Source organism: Mustela lutreola, chromosome 3, assembly GCF_030435805.1.
Source record: "Mustela lutreola isolate mMusLut2 chromosome 3, mMusLut2.pri, whole genome shotgun sequence".
Taxonomy (NCBI): domain Eukaryota; kingdom Metazoa; phylum Chordata; class Mammalia; order Carnivora; family Mustelidae; genus Mustela; species Mustela lutreola.
In genome coordinates this window covers 82,184,478-82,203,788 of record NC_081292.1, presented here as the reverse complement: position 1 = coordinate 82,203,788, position 19,311 = coordinate 82,184,478, and the positions used below count along the sequence as shown (strand labels likewise).

Sequence of the window (19,311 nt, the reverse complement as noted above, 5' to 3'; positions counted from 1 at the left end):
GAAGGCCAAAATCCAAGATGTGCTGCTTTAACCTTTGTCTCTGGGGAAACTTAGTATGTTGGCCCCTGAGCAGTTGGTTTACAATAGACAAAGGCCGGGGGGAAATGGCAACTGAAGGTGACTCACATCCCTGAGTTTTCCTTTTCACTAAAAGATGGGTTGCTTAGGTCTTTGTGCTATGGTAACATGGCAATATTTTCTAAAATGCTTTTATCCTCCTTTTAAAAATTTTGCTTATTTTATTCCAGTGGTTCGAGGAAGTAGAATTGATTTTAAACAAGCTTTCTATTTGGAAATACCTGTTAATCAAGAACCCATATTTTTTTCCCCTCTCTTTCAAGTACTAGAATACTTCCATCATGGTTTCTTCTTCTATAAGTAATAAGCCCTGTTCTCAATAATACAGAATTACCAGCTGTTGGGTCTACTCCCTGACTCAGAGATAAATATGTCCAGAGTTGAGATGGCTTTCCCATCAGATAAAGAGTTTGTTAACACATAGAATGCTGGGTCCCAACCCTAAGATTTCTGATTCAGGAGATCTGGGATGACATGAGAATTTGCATTTCTAACAAGTTCCCAGATGATACTGGTGATGATGGAATAAGGACCACTCTAACACAGGGAGATCAGATGAGCATATAATCCATCTTCACTTTGGTTGAGAAGTTGGAGGCAAATCTGGGAACCTATGTTAATGAATATAAAAGATTTAGTGTGCTATAATTATTTTGCTACAAAAATATACCATTTGCCTCATTATTATTCATAATGACTATGTTGTTACCTACTATATTATATCTTCTTAAATACCTTCCTTTCCATTTACCCCCCCTAAAAAGTTGGGGATGCATTTTTTTTTTTTTTAATTTGACAGAGAGAGATCACAAGTAGGCAGAGAGGCAGGCAGAGGGAGAGGAAGATTTAGGCTCCCCACGGACAGAGAGCCTGATGCGGGGCTCAATCCCAGGACTCTGGGATCATGACCTGAGCTGAAGGCAGAGGCTTTAACCCGCTGAGCCACCCAGGCACCCCAGGGATACATGTTTTAACATTAAATAGTACAAATGGCAATTTAATTAAACAAAGATGAGTTTATTCAAGAATATCAGGGACATTACAATTTGGGACAAGCAAAGGATGGCAGATCATAAGCAAGTCCCTTAACACAAAAGGAAGGATAGCTTTTATCAGGAGCCAGAGGAAACTGGGGCGGTATGCGTTAAATAAGGTTACTTGGAGGAGAGTGAGAGTTTGAGGTTGTGGTTGTTATTGAAACATGGAAATCCTCTTTCTTCTGACTGGTCATATGGATTGAGATGAGTGGTATGTGCATGAGAGCTCTCCTTTCATGGTTTCCTAACTCCATTTTAAATGAGGTTTCTTTTATTATTTTTTTTTATTTCCTCCTTTTGATTCTGATTTTTTTTTTTTCTGAAGGCATCAAAGCATCAAGTAGTCCATTTTGGTTGATATATTTCTGTCTATATTTGTCCTCAGTGCTGGGAAGAACCTTTCCCAGGAGTCATGCCCCATGTCAGAAAAAGGGAATATAAGTAGTGACCAGAAATCATAGAGCCACATTTGAGTAATAGGAGAGATAGAAGGACAGGATCTCAGGCATTTCCCCCTCTTAAATTCATATCTTGTCAAGGTTATATGCATTGGAGATCATCTCAAAGCCCTGTGCTAATATTATTTGGTTTTAGTCATCATTTTCACAGTCCTCAGAATTGGTAAGAAAGACAGTTAACTCAAAAAGTGGTTCATGGGTACCGTGACTGTATTTCTCATTATCCCCAAAGCAGTTGACAGTCTCTCTTGGTCCCACATCTATGACCAAACCTTCTAGCACTGACTTGGAAATTCCAGGTTGGCTGGTTAAAGGTCACATTCCTTTTGAAGCCAAGTGGCTTGCTTAGAGATTTAATGTAACTAGATAGAGTTTCAACCACTCCAGAAATGTTAATTCAGGTGCAGCAAGTGATGTTGGCCACAACATAGAAACCTTATTGTTTGGCTGAAAGATAATCAAAGATAATCTAATAATCTAAAAAACTCTGGACAGAAAGCCTAAGGATCTTTGTGAGGCAGCTATTGTCTTAGAAGATTCTGTAATATCTTTAAGAATTAAGGAGAGATTTCTGATCATATTCTCATTTACATTTACTCTTAATCAAGGAAGTGTAGTCACAAAGGAAGTGAATCCTAAATCACAAAAGCCTCTTGGTAATTCATTTCTAACTTAGTGATCTCAATCCAGGGAAGTCAACCAGTGAAGTGTCTTTGTTGGTGGAAAGTTAGGGTTATAGATAACTAAGAGACATTGCGTGGCTATGCGCCAGCTATCTAGGCATTTATAGTTCCAAGGACAATGCTAAATAAAGTAGGAAAGACATTAGTTTGAAGCCAATGACCAAAAAAAAGGATTTATGAGACATCTTTTATGCAAAAAGATAGTTTTATTAAAGCGCACAGACAGGACCCATAGGCAGAAAGAGCTGCAGTGGGGTCTGCTGCCTCCTGACAGCACATGGGAGAAGAATGAGGCACAAGCAAGTCAGTCATAAGAGAATGGGAATAGGGCCCAACAGTAGAAAAGACTGTCATGCCGAATAACTCCTTCATCTCATATTTATTAGAAAATGAGTAACAACCAACAAAAAAGCTGGAGTAGATTACACATTGACCATGAGTCTCACTGATTCATAAGAAGGTGGCAAAACGTGTCTGGTCATGTGGTTCATGACCTACAGTGAGCAAGCTTAAATCAAAGGGTTGTCTGACTAACTGCTAGTGCTCTCTGGGGAAGGGGAGAGAATGGAAAAATGAAGCAGGCGGCTCCGCCCTGAGCGAGTCAAGCATCCCCAGCTGCTCAGCTTCAAGGACATGCATCGTCCTCTACCCCAGAGGCCTGTTGTCAATACGTATTTTTCTTTTTCTTTTTTTTTTTTTTTAAGATTTTATTTATTTTATTTGACAGAGAGAGAGATCACAAGTAGGCAGAGAGGCAGGCAGAGACAGAGGGGGAAGCAGGCTCCCTGCTGAGCAGAGAGCCCGATGCGGGGCTCGAAACCAGGACACTGAGATGGTGACCTGAGCCGAAGGCAGCGGCTTAATCCACTGAGCCACCCAGGCGCCCCAGTACATATTTTTCTTAAGGCTATATCTAAGCATGCTTGGTAACTAGTATAATTTCTCATAAGTTGTATTTTTTTTTAAAGATTTTATTTATTTATTTGACTGAGAGAGATCACAAGTAGACAGAGAGGCAGGCAGAAAGAGAGGAGGAAGCAGGTTCCCTGCTGAGCAGAGAGCCCGATGCAGGACTCGATCCCAGGACCCTGAGATCACGACCCCAGCCGAAGGCAGCGGCTTAACCCACTGAGCCACCCAGGCGCCCTCATAAGTTTTATTTTAAGCAGTACAGCGTTCTGAGGAATGGTTATAGGGGTCATGTGCAGGGATAGTCTAAGTCTCTAAGAAATTTGGGAAGCAAGGTTTCAGGACCTCCAGGGGGCTAGCTATTGGGAAAAAGTAATTTATTACCATCTAATAAAACCTTAGTCCTGAGACCTTGTAGAGGTAGGCACGTGAGCCATATGCTTGGGGATGGTTGCCAACACGTATTTGGGGGGCTTAGAAATAAAGGAAATTTCTAAAAGATTTTTTATATGTTAAATAATGCTCTTTTTAAGACCACTTTTCTGGAACCATGTAAAGAAATTTACCAGGCCACTTTTCTCCAAGGGGCTTTATTTGCTCTGAAAAGTCAATCTTAGATCTTTAAAACTGTCTGGTCATATCTGAATACAGCCACATCTCTCTCAAATATGATATTCCAAAGCTTTGGCAATGTGACTAATGTTTCAATTGTGTTCTCTTACAAGAATAATATATTCTTATTGAACTTTTATAAATAACTGTATTTAATAAATAAGAATACTCACTGTAAGTTTCTGATTCTGGAGGGAACAGGTGGAGAAAAAGAAGTGTTTTACCTTTGTTCATAAAGAGATGTCAAATAAAATTGTAGTGTAAGAGAAAATTTTAAAAAGTTTCCTAAAATCTGGGAAAAAACTAATTAAAGAACCAAATATGCTTTAAACATGAGGTCATAAAAATTATAATCATCTTCTTCAGTTAATTCAGCCCAGCCTTATTGATTCTTTTTCTACTTAAATCCAGTTTTTCACTAGATGTGGAAATTTTTACCTAGTTAAGTTTTATGATTTTAAAATTACCTGAAAATACTATTTGTCAAAAGCCATTTCCTTGAATCTTCTTAAAGATGAAATACTTTCACAGGAGTACTTTTTGTGAAAGCATCAGAATAAAACAGTAACTGTCTATAAATGACAAAAGACTTGAGAGTGGCATGGTTAAAGATCTAATGAGAATTCATTGCAATACAACTGACAAGGAAATTTGGTTATCTTTATGAAATACATTTTAAGATAGTAGCTACAATGACAAGAGTTCTTATTACATTAGGACATAGCAAACTTCAGGAATTTCTTTTAATTACTGGGACACTTGTATTAATAACATATATTCACACAAATGTAGTCAAAAAAGGCTTAAAATCACCTATTTGCTTAACATGTTAAGTTAATATACCAAATAAGCCTAATTAGTTTCGCATCTCCCTTTTTATAAGGCAAGAGAACAAATCCTTTGAGATGGCCCAGGGACCCTCTGAGTGGTGGTGGTGGGCGGGTGGTGGTGGTGGTGGTGGTGGTGGTGGTGGTTACTTCAAGGTGTGAAAGACTTGAGAATTTGATTTGGGTGAAGTTTGCCAAAAATAGCAAAAGGTTTGCATACGGGGTCCAATAGGAGTAGGTCACTGTGAAACAATACTTATTTATCTGTTTAGCCAAAGTGACAATTAAACACTTCACAAGCAAATAAAGGAAGTTAAATAGTTGTAAAAAGCCTTAGCTTTTTTAGTATTGAAAAGATTCAGGGTTTTTTTTTTTTCCCTGCATGTAATCCAAGAACTGATAATCAAAGACCTGACCTTGTTTTTCTAGGGAGATTGCATTAAAGATTAAGAAAAACATTTTTTACAATATTTTATTGAGAGCAGACCAATAATCTAAGAAAACTTTATTCTTTAAAGAATAAATGGAGAAAAACCAAATTCTAATTTGGTTAGCCAGTGTACTTTTATTAATTTTTTTTAAAATTTTAATTCCAGTATAGTTAACATGCAATGTTATATCAGTCTCAGGTTTACAATATACTGATTTAACAATACTATAGATCATCTTCAGTGCTCACCATGATAAATCTGCTTTACCTATTTCACCCATTCCCCTACCTCCCCTCTGATATGCTTAATTTTAAACAAGTACTCTCAGTTAAAGTTTTTTTTTTTTTTTAAGAATTTTTTTTCTTTTTTTTGTAAGATTTTTTTATATTATTATTATTTATTTGACAGAGAGATCACAAGTAGGCAGAGAGGCGGGCAGAGAGAGACAGGAGGAGGAGGCAGGCTCCCTGCTGAGCAGAGAGCCTGATGCCGGACTCAATCCCAGGACCCTGAGATCATGACCTGAGCCGAAGGCAGAGGCTTTAACCACTGAGCCACCCAGGCGCCCCTAAAGTTATTTTTTAATAAGATTTCTTTACATGAAATAAGTATTGCTCCAGAATACATGATTCTAAAAGATATATGTGTGTGTGTGTAAAATAAAAGTATTATTTATATATATATATACATATATATATATATATATATATATATATAATATTCCATACAAGAAAAAGAGAATACACATTTTCTCCAAGTACACATAGAAGAATCCCCTGGTTAAATCACATAAAAAGAGATATAACAAATGTTACAAATTTAAGAAGACTGAAATCATACAAGTACATTTTCCAACTACAGTGGTGCAAAACTAAAGATCAACAATATTTAAACAAAGCTAGGAAATATACACTGTAAATGTTAAATATTTAATATGTAAATATTAAACAACACATACTGCACAAGCAATGGACCAAATAAGAAATCAAATGGCGAATCAAAATATGTCTTGAAACAAAAGAAAAACACAATATTCCAAAACCTATAGGATGCAGCAGAAGCAGACATTAGTGAAGTTTATGTTATAAATGCTTGTATTAAGAAAAATATTTCAAATAAAGAACTTAACATGACACCCCAAGGAACTAGAAAAAGAAAGTTTAGCTGAAACTTAGTAGAGGAAGAAAATAATAAAGAAAAATCAGAAATAAATAAAAAAGACCATAATAAATAATAATATAACATTGAAATTAATGACCAGTTTTTCAAAATAAAACAAAAACAAAGCTGGCAATGTTTCAACTACATTAACTAAGAAAAAAAATGAGAGAGAGAGAGAAAGAGGACTCAACCAAATTGAAAAGTGGAAGAGAGGGCGCCTGGGTGGCTCAGTGGTTAGGCCGCTGCCTTCAGCTCAGGTCATGATCTCAGGGTCCTGGGATCGAGTTCTGCATCGGGCTCTCTGCTCAGCAGGGAGCCTGCTTCCTCCTCTCTCTCTCTCTCTGCCTGCCTCTCTGCCTACTTGCGATCTCTCTCTGTCAAATAAATAAAATAAAAATCTTAAAAAAAAAAAAAGAAAAGTGGAAGAGAAAACAATATGACAGATAATAGGAGAAATACATAGTATGATAACAGATTACTATAGAGAATTATATATTTACCAATGAGATAAGATAACTTAGGGGAAAAAAACAAATAATTCCTAAAAATGAACAAGTTAATGTTTCCCCACTTCCTCACTTTCAATCTCAAGGGATCTTTTAGGTTGAAAATGAGTTTCTTATAAGCAGCATATAGATGGTCTTGTTTTCTTTTTTTAATATAATTTTTATTTTTTTTATAAACATATATTTTTATCCCCAGGGGTACAGGTCTGTGAATCACCAGGTTTGTTTTCTTAATCCATTCTGACACCCTCTGTCTTTGATTGGAGCATTTAGTCCATTTACATTCAAAGTAATTATTGATAGATATGTATTTAGTGCCACTTTATTACTGGTTTCATCATTGTTTCTCGAGTTTTTTTTGTTCTTTTTGCGTCTTCTTTGTCACTTTTGGTCTCTCTTTTCCACTCAAAGATACCCCTTTACCTATTTCTTATGGGCCTGGTTTAATGGTCATAAATTCCTTTAGTCTTTATCTGGGAAACTCTTTATCTCTCCTATTCAGAATGGTAGCTTTTCTGGATAGAGTATTGTTGGTGGCAAATTTTCCCATTCTTCACCTTGAATATATTTTTTCCACTCCCTCCTGGCTTGTCAGGATTGTGTTGAGAAATCTCCATCTAGCCTATGGATTTTCCCTTGTAAGTTAAGTGCTTCTTTTGTCTTGCAGCTTTTAAGATTTTTTTCTTAAAAGAAAAAAATTGGCCATTTATTTTGCCAATTTAATTACAATATGTCTTATGATGTTGGCCTGCTTTTTTGTTCCCCCCATGAGAGTTCTGTGTGTCTCTTGGATCTATGTATTTCTATTTCCTTCCCAAGATTAGGGACATTTTCTGCTATTATTTTTTTAAATAAAGTTTTTACCCCCTTTTCTCTCCCTTTTTCTGAAACTCCCATAATATGAATTCTGTTATATTTGATGGAGTCACTGACTTCCCTCAGTCTATTCCTGTGTTGCACAATTGTTCTTTGTCTCTTTTGTCCGGCTTTATTATTTTCCATTACTTAGTCTGCTATGTCACTAATTCCTTCTTCTCCTTTCTCCAGCCTGTTGTTTGTTCCATCAAGCCTGATTTCTATCTCATTTATTGCATTCTTCATCTCTGATTGATTCTTTTTTAACTCATTTATCTCTATAGTGGGGTCTCCCTGAAGTCCTCTATTCTTTTCTCAAACCCAGTGAGTATCCTTATGATTGTTGCTTTCAATCCTCCATCCAGCATGTTACTTATATTTATTCCAGTTAGATCTCTGACTATGGCCTTATCTTATTGTTTCATTTGGGATAGATTCCTCCATCTTGTCATTTTATCTAAGTCTGTGCCTTCTTCTCTGTGTTAGAAAAGCCAGTTATGTCCTGAAAGCAATGGCCTTATGAAAAAAGAGTTCATATAGTACTCAGGACCTATTGCTTCAGTGAGTGTCTCCACAGAGTGTGGAGCTCTGTTGTTGTGTTTTGGCTGCTCTATCCTTCAGGCCAGTTGTCTGCAGAGGCTCTCCTTGCCTGCTGTGCTCAGTATTTGGCTCCTGGACTAAATGTGGTGAGTTAACTAGGCATGCTCTGGTCTGCTTGTGAAATGAGACCTGACAACCTAACCATGAGAATTAATGCCCTGCAGAAGTCTCTGGTTGAGAGATGTGATGGGGACAGAGACTTGTGCTGATCTTCTGTGGGAGGGGTCCACCATGCTGGGACAGAGTCAAGCTTGACTTAGAAGAGCAGTCCAGCCAGAGCATAGGGGGTGGGGTTTTTGTAGGCAAGTTAGGCAGACTTGTTGTAACTGTGCTGCCTCCTGCTGGTGGCTCTGTGTTTATGCTGAGTGGCAGGGTAGGGAAATGCCCCTGGCCAGCTCCCCTTTTTCCAGAGAGGTGTATATGAGAATGCTTCCTCCTTTGGACTATATCCAAGAAAAGTAAATAATCACCCTACCGTGTGACCCAGGTATTGTTCAGATCACTGTTTCCATGCTGTCTGTTTCCTGGATTGTCTGTCAGTCTTCTCTCCAGGAGTAGGGAATGCCCTCAGGTATCAGCCAAACCCACTGACCTTTAAAATTATAGACTTAAAACCACACTGGATGCAAGAACTCATGAAATTCAGTCCTTTTTGTTTTCTAAGCCAATGATTTTGGGAAACATTCTCCTTGTGCATTCCCCTGTGTGTTCCTCTCTCTTTTGCCACTTTCTGAGATTGTGCTTCCTTCCCTTTGTAGCAGTCGCAATCTGTTCTTTCCCTAAACCTCATCTTTGCACCTCCTACCTTCTTTGATGTGGCCTCCTCTTTCTCTTTAGTTGTGGAATTTATTCTGTCAGCCTTCAAGCTGATTTCTAGGGTATTTAAGAGGATTTAATTGTTACCTAGTTGTGTTCGTGGGATGAGAAAAGCCTAGGGTCCTCTTACTCTGCCACCATCTTGGGGTTAATTGGCACCAGGTTACTTTTGATACTAAAACTCATTTTAAAATAAGTTCATTTTAGTTTTAGTGAGTTGGACCACATATTAAGATTCTTCAAAGATTCCTTTTCCACAAACACTCTACAACTTTCTTTTTTTTTACATTCATATTTTATCCTACTTTCCCCCTCTTTAAATAACCAACCTCAATTTAGCACAAAATTTCTTTCTTTTCCTTCAACAAGAAAGTATTTCCATCCCTCATACTTTCTTTTACCAAAAGCACACATCCTAGTTTTCTTGCTGTAAAGATGCTTTCCTTGTTATTTATGGTAGCTTTAATCACATAAATTAATCAGAATTCTCAACTCTTAGGAAACTTCACTAAGAAATAAACAATTGTGAGCTATTTTTTACATTAGCATTCTGTGAAAGTATAAATGCTTTCTATGATTTCTGGAAACATATACTTTTTTTAATAGAAAATTTCTCAGCATAGCATAAAACATGTTTTTTGATAGACTCAAATATCCTTAGTTCCTCTATAAAAGGAAACCAAAAGTGGATAGGCCTGTGCTTGGTAATTTATGTTTCACTATTTTATCCTATTTGAAATTATCTGAATAGTCAATGAATTTAACTTATTACTTTACTTAGCAAAACTTTAAGGTTTCAGGTTACCCCAAAGAGTAACTACTTAAAAAGTTCACCTAAAAATATTTTATCCTACTTATATCTATTTAATTTACTTTCATTAGCAATTATGTTTAGATTACCCACAAAAATTTTATGAGAAATTAGAAAAAGTCAGCCTTTATTTCAAGGTATTTTTATTGTTGACAAATATTTTGACAGAAATAACAGAATCCAACAGTACATTAAAAGGATTATTCACCATGACCAAGTGGTTCAACATCCACAAATCAATGTGATACAACACAATAATAAAAGAAAGAACAAGAACCATATGATACTCTCAATAGATGTTGAAAAAGCATTTGACAAAGTATAGCAATCTTTCTTGATCAAAACTCTTCAAAGTGTAGAGAAACAGGGTACATACCTCAATATCATCAAAGCCATCTATGAAAAACCTACAGCAAATATGATTCTCAATGGGGAAAAAAAAACTAAGAGCTTTCCCCCTAAGGTCAGGAACATGACAGGGATGTCCACTATCACTACTGCTGTTCAATATACTACTGCAAGTCCTAGCCTTGGCAATCAGACAACAACAACAAAAAATAAAAGACATCTGAATCAGCAAAAAAGAAGTCAAACTCTCACTTTTTGCAGATGATATGATACTTTATGTGTACAACCCAAGAGATTCCACTCCAAATCTCCTAGAACTCATACAGGAATTCAGTAAAGTGTCAGGATATAAAATCAATGCACAGAAATCACTTGCATTTCTATACACCAACAGCAAGACAGGAGAAAGAGAAATTTAGGGGTTGATCCCATTTGTAATTGCTCCCAAAACCAAAAGATACTTGGAATAAACCTAACCAAAGAGGCAAAGAATCTGTACTCAGAGAACTATAAAGTACTTATGAAAGAAATTGAGGAAGACACAAAGAAATGGAAAAATGTTCCGTGCTCATGGCTTAGAAGAACAAATATTGTGAAAATGTCTATGCTACCTAAAAAAATCTACACATTATTTGCAATTCCTGTTTTGATATGGTATCAAAATACCATTCTTTTTTTTTTTTTTTCAAAGAAATGGAACAAACAATCCTAAAATTTATATGGAACCAGAAAAGATCCCAAATAGCCAGAGGAATGTTGAAAAAGAAAGCCGAAGTTGGTGGCATTGCAATTCCAGACTTCAAGCTCTAGTACAAAGCTGTAATCATCCAGACAGTATGGTACTGGCACAAAAACAGACACATAGATCAATGGAACAGAATAAAGAGCCCAGAAAGCGACCCTCAATTCTATGGACAACTAATTTTTGACAAAGCAGGAAAGAACGTCCAATGGAAAAAAGACAGTCTCTTCAACAAATGGTGTTGGGAAAATTGAACAGCCACATGCCAAAGAATGAAACTGGACCATTTCCTTACACCACATACAAAAAATATACTCAAAAGGGATGAAGGACCTCAATGTGAGAAAGGAATCCATCAAAATCTTTGAGCAGAACACAGGCAGCCATCTCTTTGACTTCAGCCACAGCAACTTCTTCCTAGAAACATTGCCAAAGGCAAGGGAAGCAAGGGCAAAAATGAACTATTGGGACTTTACCAAGATCAAAAGCTTTTGCACAGCCAAGGAAACAGTCAACAAAACCAAAAGATAGCTGACAGAATAGGAGAAGATATTCTCAAATGACATATCAGATAAAGGGCTAGTATCTAAAATCTATAAAGAATTTAGTAAAAACACACAAAGAACAAAGAATCTGATTAAGAAATGGGCAGAGAATATGAACAGACATTTCTGCAAAGAGGACATCCAGATGGCCAACAGACATATGAAAAAGTGCTCCAGGTCACTTGGCATCAGGGAAATACAAATCAAAACCACAGTAAGATACCACCTCACACCAGTCAGAATGGCTAAAAGTAAAAAGTCAGGAAACGACAGATGTTGGTGAGGAGGAGGAAAATGGAAGCCCTCCTACATGGTTGGTGGGAATGCAAGCTGGTGCAGCTACACAGGAAAACAGCATGAAAGTTCCTCAAAATGTAGAAAATAGAGCTACTATATGACCCAGCAATTGCATTACTGGGTATTTACCCTAAAGATACAAATGTAGGGATCCAAAGGGGATCCATTCAGGTGCACATGAATGTTTACAACAGCAATGTCCACAATAGCCAAACTGTGGAAAGAACCTAGATGTCACATCAACAGATGAATGGATAAAGAAGAATTGGATAAATGGATAAAGAAGAAAAATTGAATGGATACAATTTCACTGTATACATCTATATCTATATCTATATACAGATACTATATATAGTATATAGAATATGATAATGAAATACTATGCAGTCATCAAAAAAATGAAATCTTGCCATTTGCAGTGATGCAAATGGAAGTAGAGAGTATTATACTGAGCCAATTAAGTCAGTCAGAGAATGATGATTATAATATGATTTCTCTGATATGGAGAATTCGAGAGGCAGGGCAGGGGGGTTGGGGAATATGAAAGAAAAAAATGAAACAAAATGGGATTGAGAGGGAGACAAACTATAAGAGACTCTTTATCTCACAAAATAAACTGAGGGTTGCTGTGAGGTGGGGGTCTAGGGCAAGGGTGGTTGGGTTATGGACATTGGCGAGGGTATGTGCTATGGTGAGTGCTGTGAAATGTGTAAGCCTGATGATTCACAGACCTGTACCCCTGGGGCTAATACATTATATGTTAATAAAAATGATTTTAAAAAAATAACAGAACTTATTTGATTAGTAAGCCTAGGTGGAACTGCATGTCTGCAGTGTATTTAATTAATGTTGGTACTCTGAAGACATGCTTATGTTAACTAAAACAAATTTAAATTAGCTTCTATTGCCAAAGATTGTCTCAAATCATGTGAACCTGAAAAACATTTGGGTTAGTTTCTACTAAGTTTGAGACTTTTATGAATAATCAATTCATGTAAGTGCTTCTTTGTTTAAATCAATAGAGATCTTTTACAAATTAATTTTAATAATATGAACCAGAGGTAGAAAATAACACACATCTGCACTGACACATTAAACATGCACACAGATATGAGCAGAGACCTTACAGCTTCCATTTTACTAGTTATAATAGAAGTTGTTTCTAGGTTGTTTTTCTGGTAAATGAAGCTGCCTGTTTCAATGGCTAAAACTAAGTGGGGTTTTTTTTTTTTCAGGTTTTTATTTAAATTCTAGTTAGTTAACATATATGGTAAAATTGGTTTCAAGTATAAACTTAATGATTCATCACTTACATATAACACCCAATGATCATTACAAGAGTCCTCCTTAATATCCATCCCTCAGCACATCTCCCACTCATTTCCCCTCAATCAACCCTCAGTGTATTCTCTATCTCTAAAAGTCTCTTATGGTGTGCTTCCCTCTCTTTTTTCCCCTCACCCCATGGTCATCTGTTTTGTTTCTTAAATTCTTCATATGAGTGAAATCATATGGTATTTGTCTTTTCTTGTCTGACATATTTCACTCAGCACAATACACTCTAGTTCCATCCACCACAAATGGTAAGATTTAATTCTTTTTGGTGACTGAGTAATATCTCCCTGTGCGTGTGTGTGTGTGTGTGTGTGTGTGTATACATATCACATCTTCCTTATCCACTTATTAAGCGATGGATTTTTGGGCTATTTCCATAATTTGGCTATTGCTGCAATGCTGCTATAAACATCTAAAATAAGTTTAAGTGATCTTTTTTTCTTTTATTTCTTTACTGATAAGAATGACCTTTCTGAAGTTTGTACTTTAACATGAATATCTCAGGCACAGAGAAGAATACAAGTTATAAATCTTTTAAGGTAAACAGGGAAAGTTTGGAGATTGAAATGAAGGAACTGGTGAACTTTGAACTGCTTCTAGAGTTATATTTCTAGTTTTCCAAACATTTTAAAGATAATGACCATTGATTTCAAATCCTTAAAGAACTAGGTTGCAACTTAATTAGCAATATAAATTAATCCACCCACCCAACTATATCATCTTCAAGTTGTTTAAGGGAGAAAGCCTAAAAAGAATTCCTATGAGGCTCTGAATATGAGCTATGGTCACAGAGTTAGTCAGATTGGTGGTCTCCCATCTTATATTCCTTTCATCTAATCTCAGGAGGTAATCCTTTTACAAAAAATTTGAGGATAATCTCTGGCTAGTTTCTTTCTTTCTTTCTTTCTTTCTTTCTTTCTTTCTTTCTTTCTTCTTTTCAAGATTTATTGATTTATTTATTTTAAAGAGAAAATGAGAGGAGAGTGTGTGTGTGCATGGGGGGTGGAGGGAGGGGTAGGGGGTGAGGAAGAGACCATCTTTTTTTTTTTTTTTTAAGATTTTACTTATTTATTTGAGAGAAAGAGAGATCACAAGTAGGCAGAGAGGCAGGCAGAGAGAGAGGGGAAAATAGGCTCCCCACCAACCAGAGAGCCTGATGTGGGGCTCAATCTCAGGACCCTGAGATCATGATCTGGGCCAAAGGCAGAGGCTTAACCCACTGAGCCACCCAGGCGCCCCATGGGAAAAAACTCTCATACTTTGCTGGTGAGAATGAAAAATTGTACAACCACTTTGGAAGATAGTTTTGTGGTTTCTTACAAAACTAAGTATACTTTTGTCATATGTTTCAACAATCACACTCATTGGTATATACCTAAATGAGTTTAAAGCATGCCCAGACAAAAACTTGCACACTGATATTTTTAGCACTTTGTTCATAATTGCCAAAACTTGAAAGCAACCATTATGGCTATCTATAAGTGAATGGATAATTAATTCGTATATCCAAGAATGGAGTATCACTCAGCACTAAAAAGAAACAATCTATGAAACCATGAAAGGACATGGAGAAACCATAAATGTATATTAAAAAATGAAGAAAATCAGTCAAAAAGGCTACATAGTTTATGATCCTAAGATATAACATTCTACAAAAGCTAAAATTATGTAGACAGTTTAAAAAAAAAATCAATGGTTTCTAAGGCTTGGAAGGGAGGGATGAATCAGCAGAGCACAGAGGATTTTAAAGGCAGTGAAATGATTCTGTATGTTACTGTAATGATGGATACATGTAATTATACATTTGTTAAACCTATAGAATATGCAACACCAAGAGTGAACCATAATGTAAATTATGGACTAATGATGTATCAATGTGAGTTCATCAATTACAACAATGTATCACTCTGCGGAGGGGGATGTTGATAGTGGGAGAGACACACAGGCAGTATATGTATGGGGCAAGAAGTCTATGGGGAAATCTCTACCTTCCACTCAATTACGTTAAACTGCTCTAAAAAATTGAAGTTTACTTAAAAGAGGCAAAATAATAACATAGACTAAAATAAAATTTAAAGTAACAAATAAAATGATGCTGTGCAGTGCAGGCTTTAAATATCAGTTGTGTTTTCAGATACTTACACATGTCATTTAAAATAAGCAAGTTTAGGGGCGCCTGGGTGGCTCAGTGGGTTAAGCCGCTGCCTTCGGCTCAGGTCATGGTCTCAGGGTCCTGGGATCGAGTCCCGTGTCGGGCTCTCTGCTCAGCAGGGAGCCTGCTTCCCTCTCTCTCTCTGTCTGCCTCTCCATCTACTTGTGATTTCTCTCTGTCAAATAAATAAATAAAATCTTTAAAAATAAATAAATAAATAAATAAAATAAGCAAGTTTATACAAATCAAAATCACAGTGAGATATTACCTTAACACCTGTTAGAATGGCTATCAACAAAAAGATAAGAGATAAAAAGAGTGGAGAAGTGGATAGAAGGCAAAAATTTTCCACTTTTAGTGGGAATGTTAACTTGTGCTGCCAACTGTGGAAAACAGTATGGAGCTTCCCGAAAAAAATTAGTAATAGGTCTACCATCGGATCTAGCAATCCCTCTCTTGACTATATACCCAAAGGAAAGGGAAACTGGGCCTCAAAGATATATTTTCTCTTCCATTTTCATTGTAGTATTATTGACAATAGCCAAGATATGGAAACAGATATACATCAACAAATGAATGGATAAAGAATTATCTGTTAATTGAAATAAGCCAGACAGGGAAAAGGGAAGTGAGATATCTTTCATATTAATCCCTGAGAAAGGAGGAAATCCTGTTGTTTGTGACAACAGGGATGTATCTTGAAGGCATCATGTCAATTGAAATAAGCCAAACAGAGAAAGACAAATATTCCATAACGTTACTGATATGTGGAATAGAAAAAAAAAAAAAAAAAAAAAAAAAAAAAACTCAGAAGTAGAGAGTAGAAAAGTGGTTGCCAGGGGCTGGAGAAAATGAGAGGTTCGTATAAAGGTATAAACTTTCACCTATAAGATGAATAAAGTCTGAGGATATGGTATAATAACATAACTGAAATTTGCTAAGAGTAGAACTTAAATGTTTTTATCTATATAAATAAAATACATACATACTTTTTTAAGATTAAATGATAGTTTTTTTAAAAGAATTATCATTTGCTGTGACATGCGTGGGAAGAATTTACTAAAAATGGCTCGATCTCTTCAAACATATAATTATTTCACAAGAGTCCTGATAATGATGAATACCAAAGTGTGTCTTTTGACATTTCTGCACAATTGAGAAGAACCTCTTTTCCTTGTTTTAGACCAAAAGAAGATAAGAGCCATCATTGGCCTGGAGAACAAACATGAAGAAATATCCCAAACAGATCTGATAATCCCATTTTTATTAGTTATATCATCAATGCATCCCCAAAGCTACACACTCAGTTCAAAATAATAAAATTGTATTCAATTATATTACTTGAAAATATAGTATTTTGTTCTTAATATTTCAGCTTCCAGGAAATTATAGAGGAGGAGGCAATGAACTGAAATTTCACAATGTTAAAGAAACTTAAATATTTCCTCTTTATAATTATGTATACCACTCAATTCTTTTTTCTCTTGCCAATACAAGGGAGTCTTAAACATAAGCTACAAGTTTTATCAAATTGAGTTAAAATGAAAGATTCTGACCTAATTGTGAAGTGATACAATGACTAAATCATTTGTAATAACTAAAATTTCATCTCTTTCCAGTGGCCCAAGAATGACTGCAATTTAACCATATTTGTCAAAATACTTTTATTCCCATAAAACTAACAAAGCTCTATTATATGAGATTGTTATTAAAATATTATTAAAAACACACATTGCATGCTATTATAAACAGGTTTTACAAAACATAATGCATGTAAAGAAAATTCATAAAACACAGATGTGCTTCTTGATTATTCAAAAGCCACACCCCTACACAGCTATAATCCAGGTCAAGAAAAGTAGTTTGCTACTAACTTACACTTTTTCCCCATGCTGCTTCTCCCCAATCACAACTGGTCTGCTGTCTTCTAAAGTAACCATTATTCTGACAATAGTGGTAGTAATTGTCTTGCTTTATGACAACAGTTTTTTTCCCAACCAGATATGCATTCCAAAACAAGTTTATTTGAATCAAATTATATATGTTTGTGTGTATTTATTATTCCATATCTACTTCTTTCAATTAGCATTATGTTCTGTGAGATTCATTTATGTTTTTCCATTTAACTATAATTTACTAATTTTCCTTGCTGTATACTATTACTTTATTATACCACAATTTACTGCTATTTTTAATCTATAAAATATTTTTAGGGTACTCATTTTAATACCTTGAACTATCTGGTACATAGTTGGAACTAGGAAGAATAATGCTATATGAGTAGTCTTTTTTTTTTTTTTTCAGGATTTTGTTTATTATTTGACAGAGAGAGAGCGAGTACCAGCAGAGGGAAGGACAGAGGGAGAAGCAGACTCCACTGAGCAGGGAGCCCAGCATGGGGCTTGATCCTAGGACCCTGGGATCAACACCTGAGCCAAACGCAGATGCTTAACTGACTGAGCCACCCAGGAACCCTGCTACATGAATATTCTTATACATGTGCTTCAGTGCATATGTATACACATTTGTGTTGAGTTGATATTGGAAGTGAAGAATCAAACTCTTACCAGTTTTATATGAGCTTTTGCATTGCTACATGTCCTCATGAAAGTTTGTCACTTCCTGTCTTTTAAATTGTAACCAGTTTGGGAGATATACACACGAAATGCATAATGTTTTAAAATTGCATTTCTTGTGGTTTATGGTCTTAGGGCCCACATTTAAGTTTTAAATTCATTTTGAGTTGAGTTGAGTTAATTTGTTTCTGTATATGGTGAGATAAGGATCCAATTTCATTTATCTGAATGTGATTATCCAGTTTTCCCAATCCATTTATTCAAGTGAATATCCATTCCTCATTGCTCATTCTTGCATCTTTGTCAAAGATCAGTTAACCTTGAATGCACAGATTTATTTCTGGGCTCTCACTTCTGTTTCATTCTACATATCTCCTTTAAGGCCCATATCTTATGTTTTGGTTACTATTGCTTTGTAATATTTTTTGAAATCAGAAATTACAATGCTTCTAGCTTTGTTCTTCTTGCTCAATATTGCTTTGGCTACTCAGGGTCTTTTGTAGTACCATATGAATTTTAAGATAATTTTTCTATTTCTATAAGGCATGCCATTGGGATTTTGATAGGAATGGTATTGCATCCCTAGGTCAATTTGGATATTAGTATTTTAAAAAATAATTCTTCTAACCCGGAAACATGGGAAGTCTATTTATCTGTGTTTTCTTTCTCTCTGCAAGTGAACTGGTTGTTTTGAATTAGCCACTAGCCTAGACTTGACTAAACTTTGTCCAGGAGGTAGTTCAGCTCTAGTTGATCCCACATACCTTGAGTATGCTTTTCTCATAATAATGGCAGAAGCACAAGATACTAAGCCCAGCTCTACTTGTGTCATGTGCATTAATACCCCATTAGTCATAACAGATCTCCAAACAACAATAAGAACAAAAGTCTAAGAACAAAAGTCTAAGAGCAATCACAAAATCAAAGTAGGTTACTTGAGGTAGGAAATAAATCCTCCAGATATTCCTATCACATAGAGTTATAGTAAGATATAAATGACATATGAATATATTGTCAGGAATATAAAACTCATCGAATTAATGCTTGTGTATATATTTAGCTTCACGACAATCAAATGATTGAAAGAGGAGTGTCTTATCTCAGATGATTTCATTTTGGAAATTGACCCACCAATATTTAAGGTCTAGAGACAAAAGTGCTACTGTCATTGCCATTTAATATATGAATAATATTTGAATAAACTATATTCATATTAGATTTGTGATTAAAACAAGAAAAGTTATCATCTCATCCTGTCAGTTAGAGGGGAGGTGTAGTATGCCACAACAGTGGTAGTGACACAAGGTACTTGTCTTTGACTCATCTCCTTTACCCACTTAAATATTTTATCCTGGGAGCACATCCTCATAGTAAAATGCCACTAATTGGGAAACTGATAGGATAAGTCAATAAATTTTATTACAAAGAAACATTTTTATAGTAGAATTGGTGGAGAGTGGGAAATATAATTTATGCCAAATTGGATCACAAGACAAGCAAACACTTGATAAATGCTGATGGAAACAAACTCT

The 19,311-nt window shown here is 35.7% G+C and overlaps 1 protein-coding gene across 2 annotated transcripts in view; it reads left to right on the top strand.

Moving 5' to 3' along the window:
• SNTG1 (syntrophin gamma 1) overlaps positions 1 to 19,311 on the top strand; it is a 941,158-nt gene that overhangs the window by 824,058 nt on the left and 97,789 nt on the right. The window lies entirely within an intron of this gene.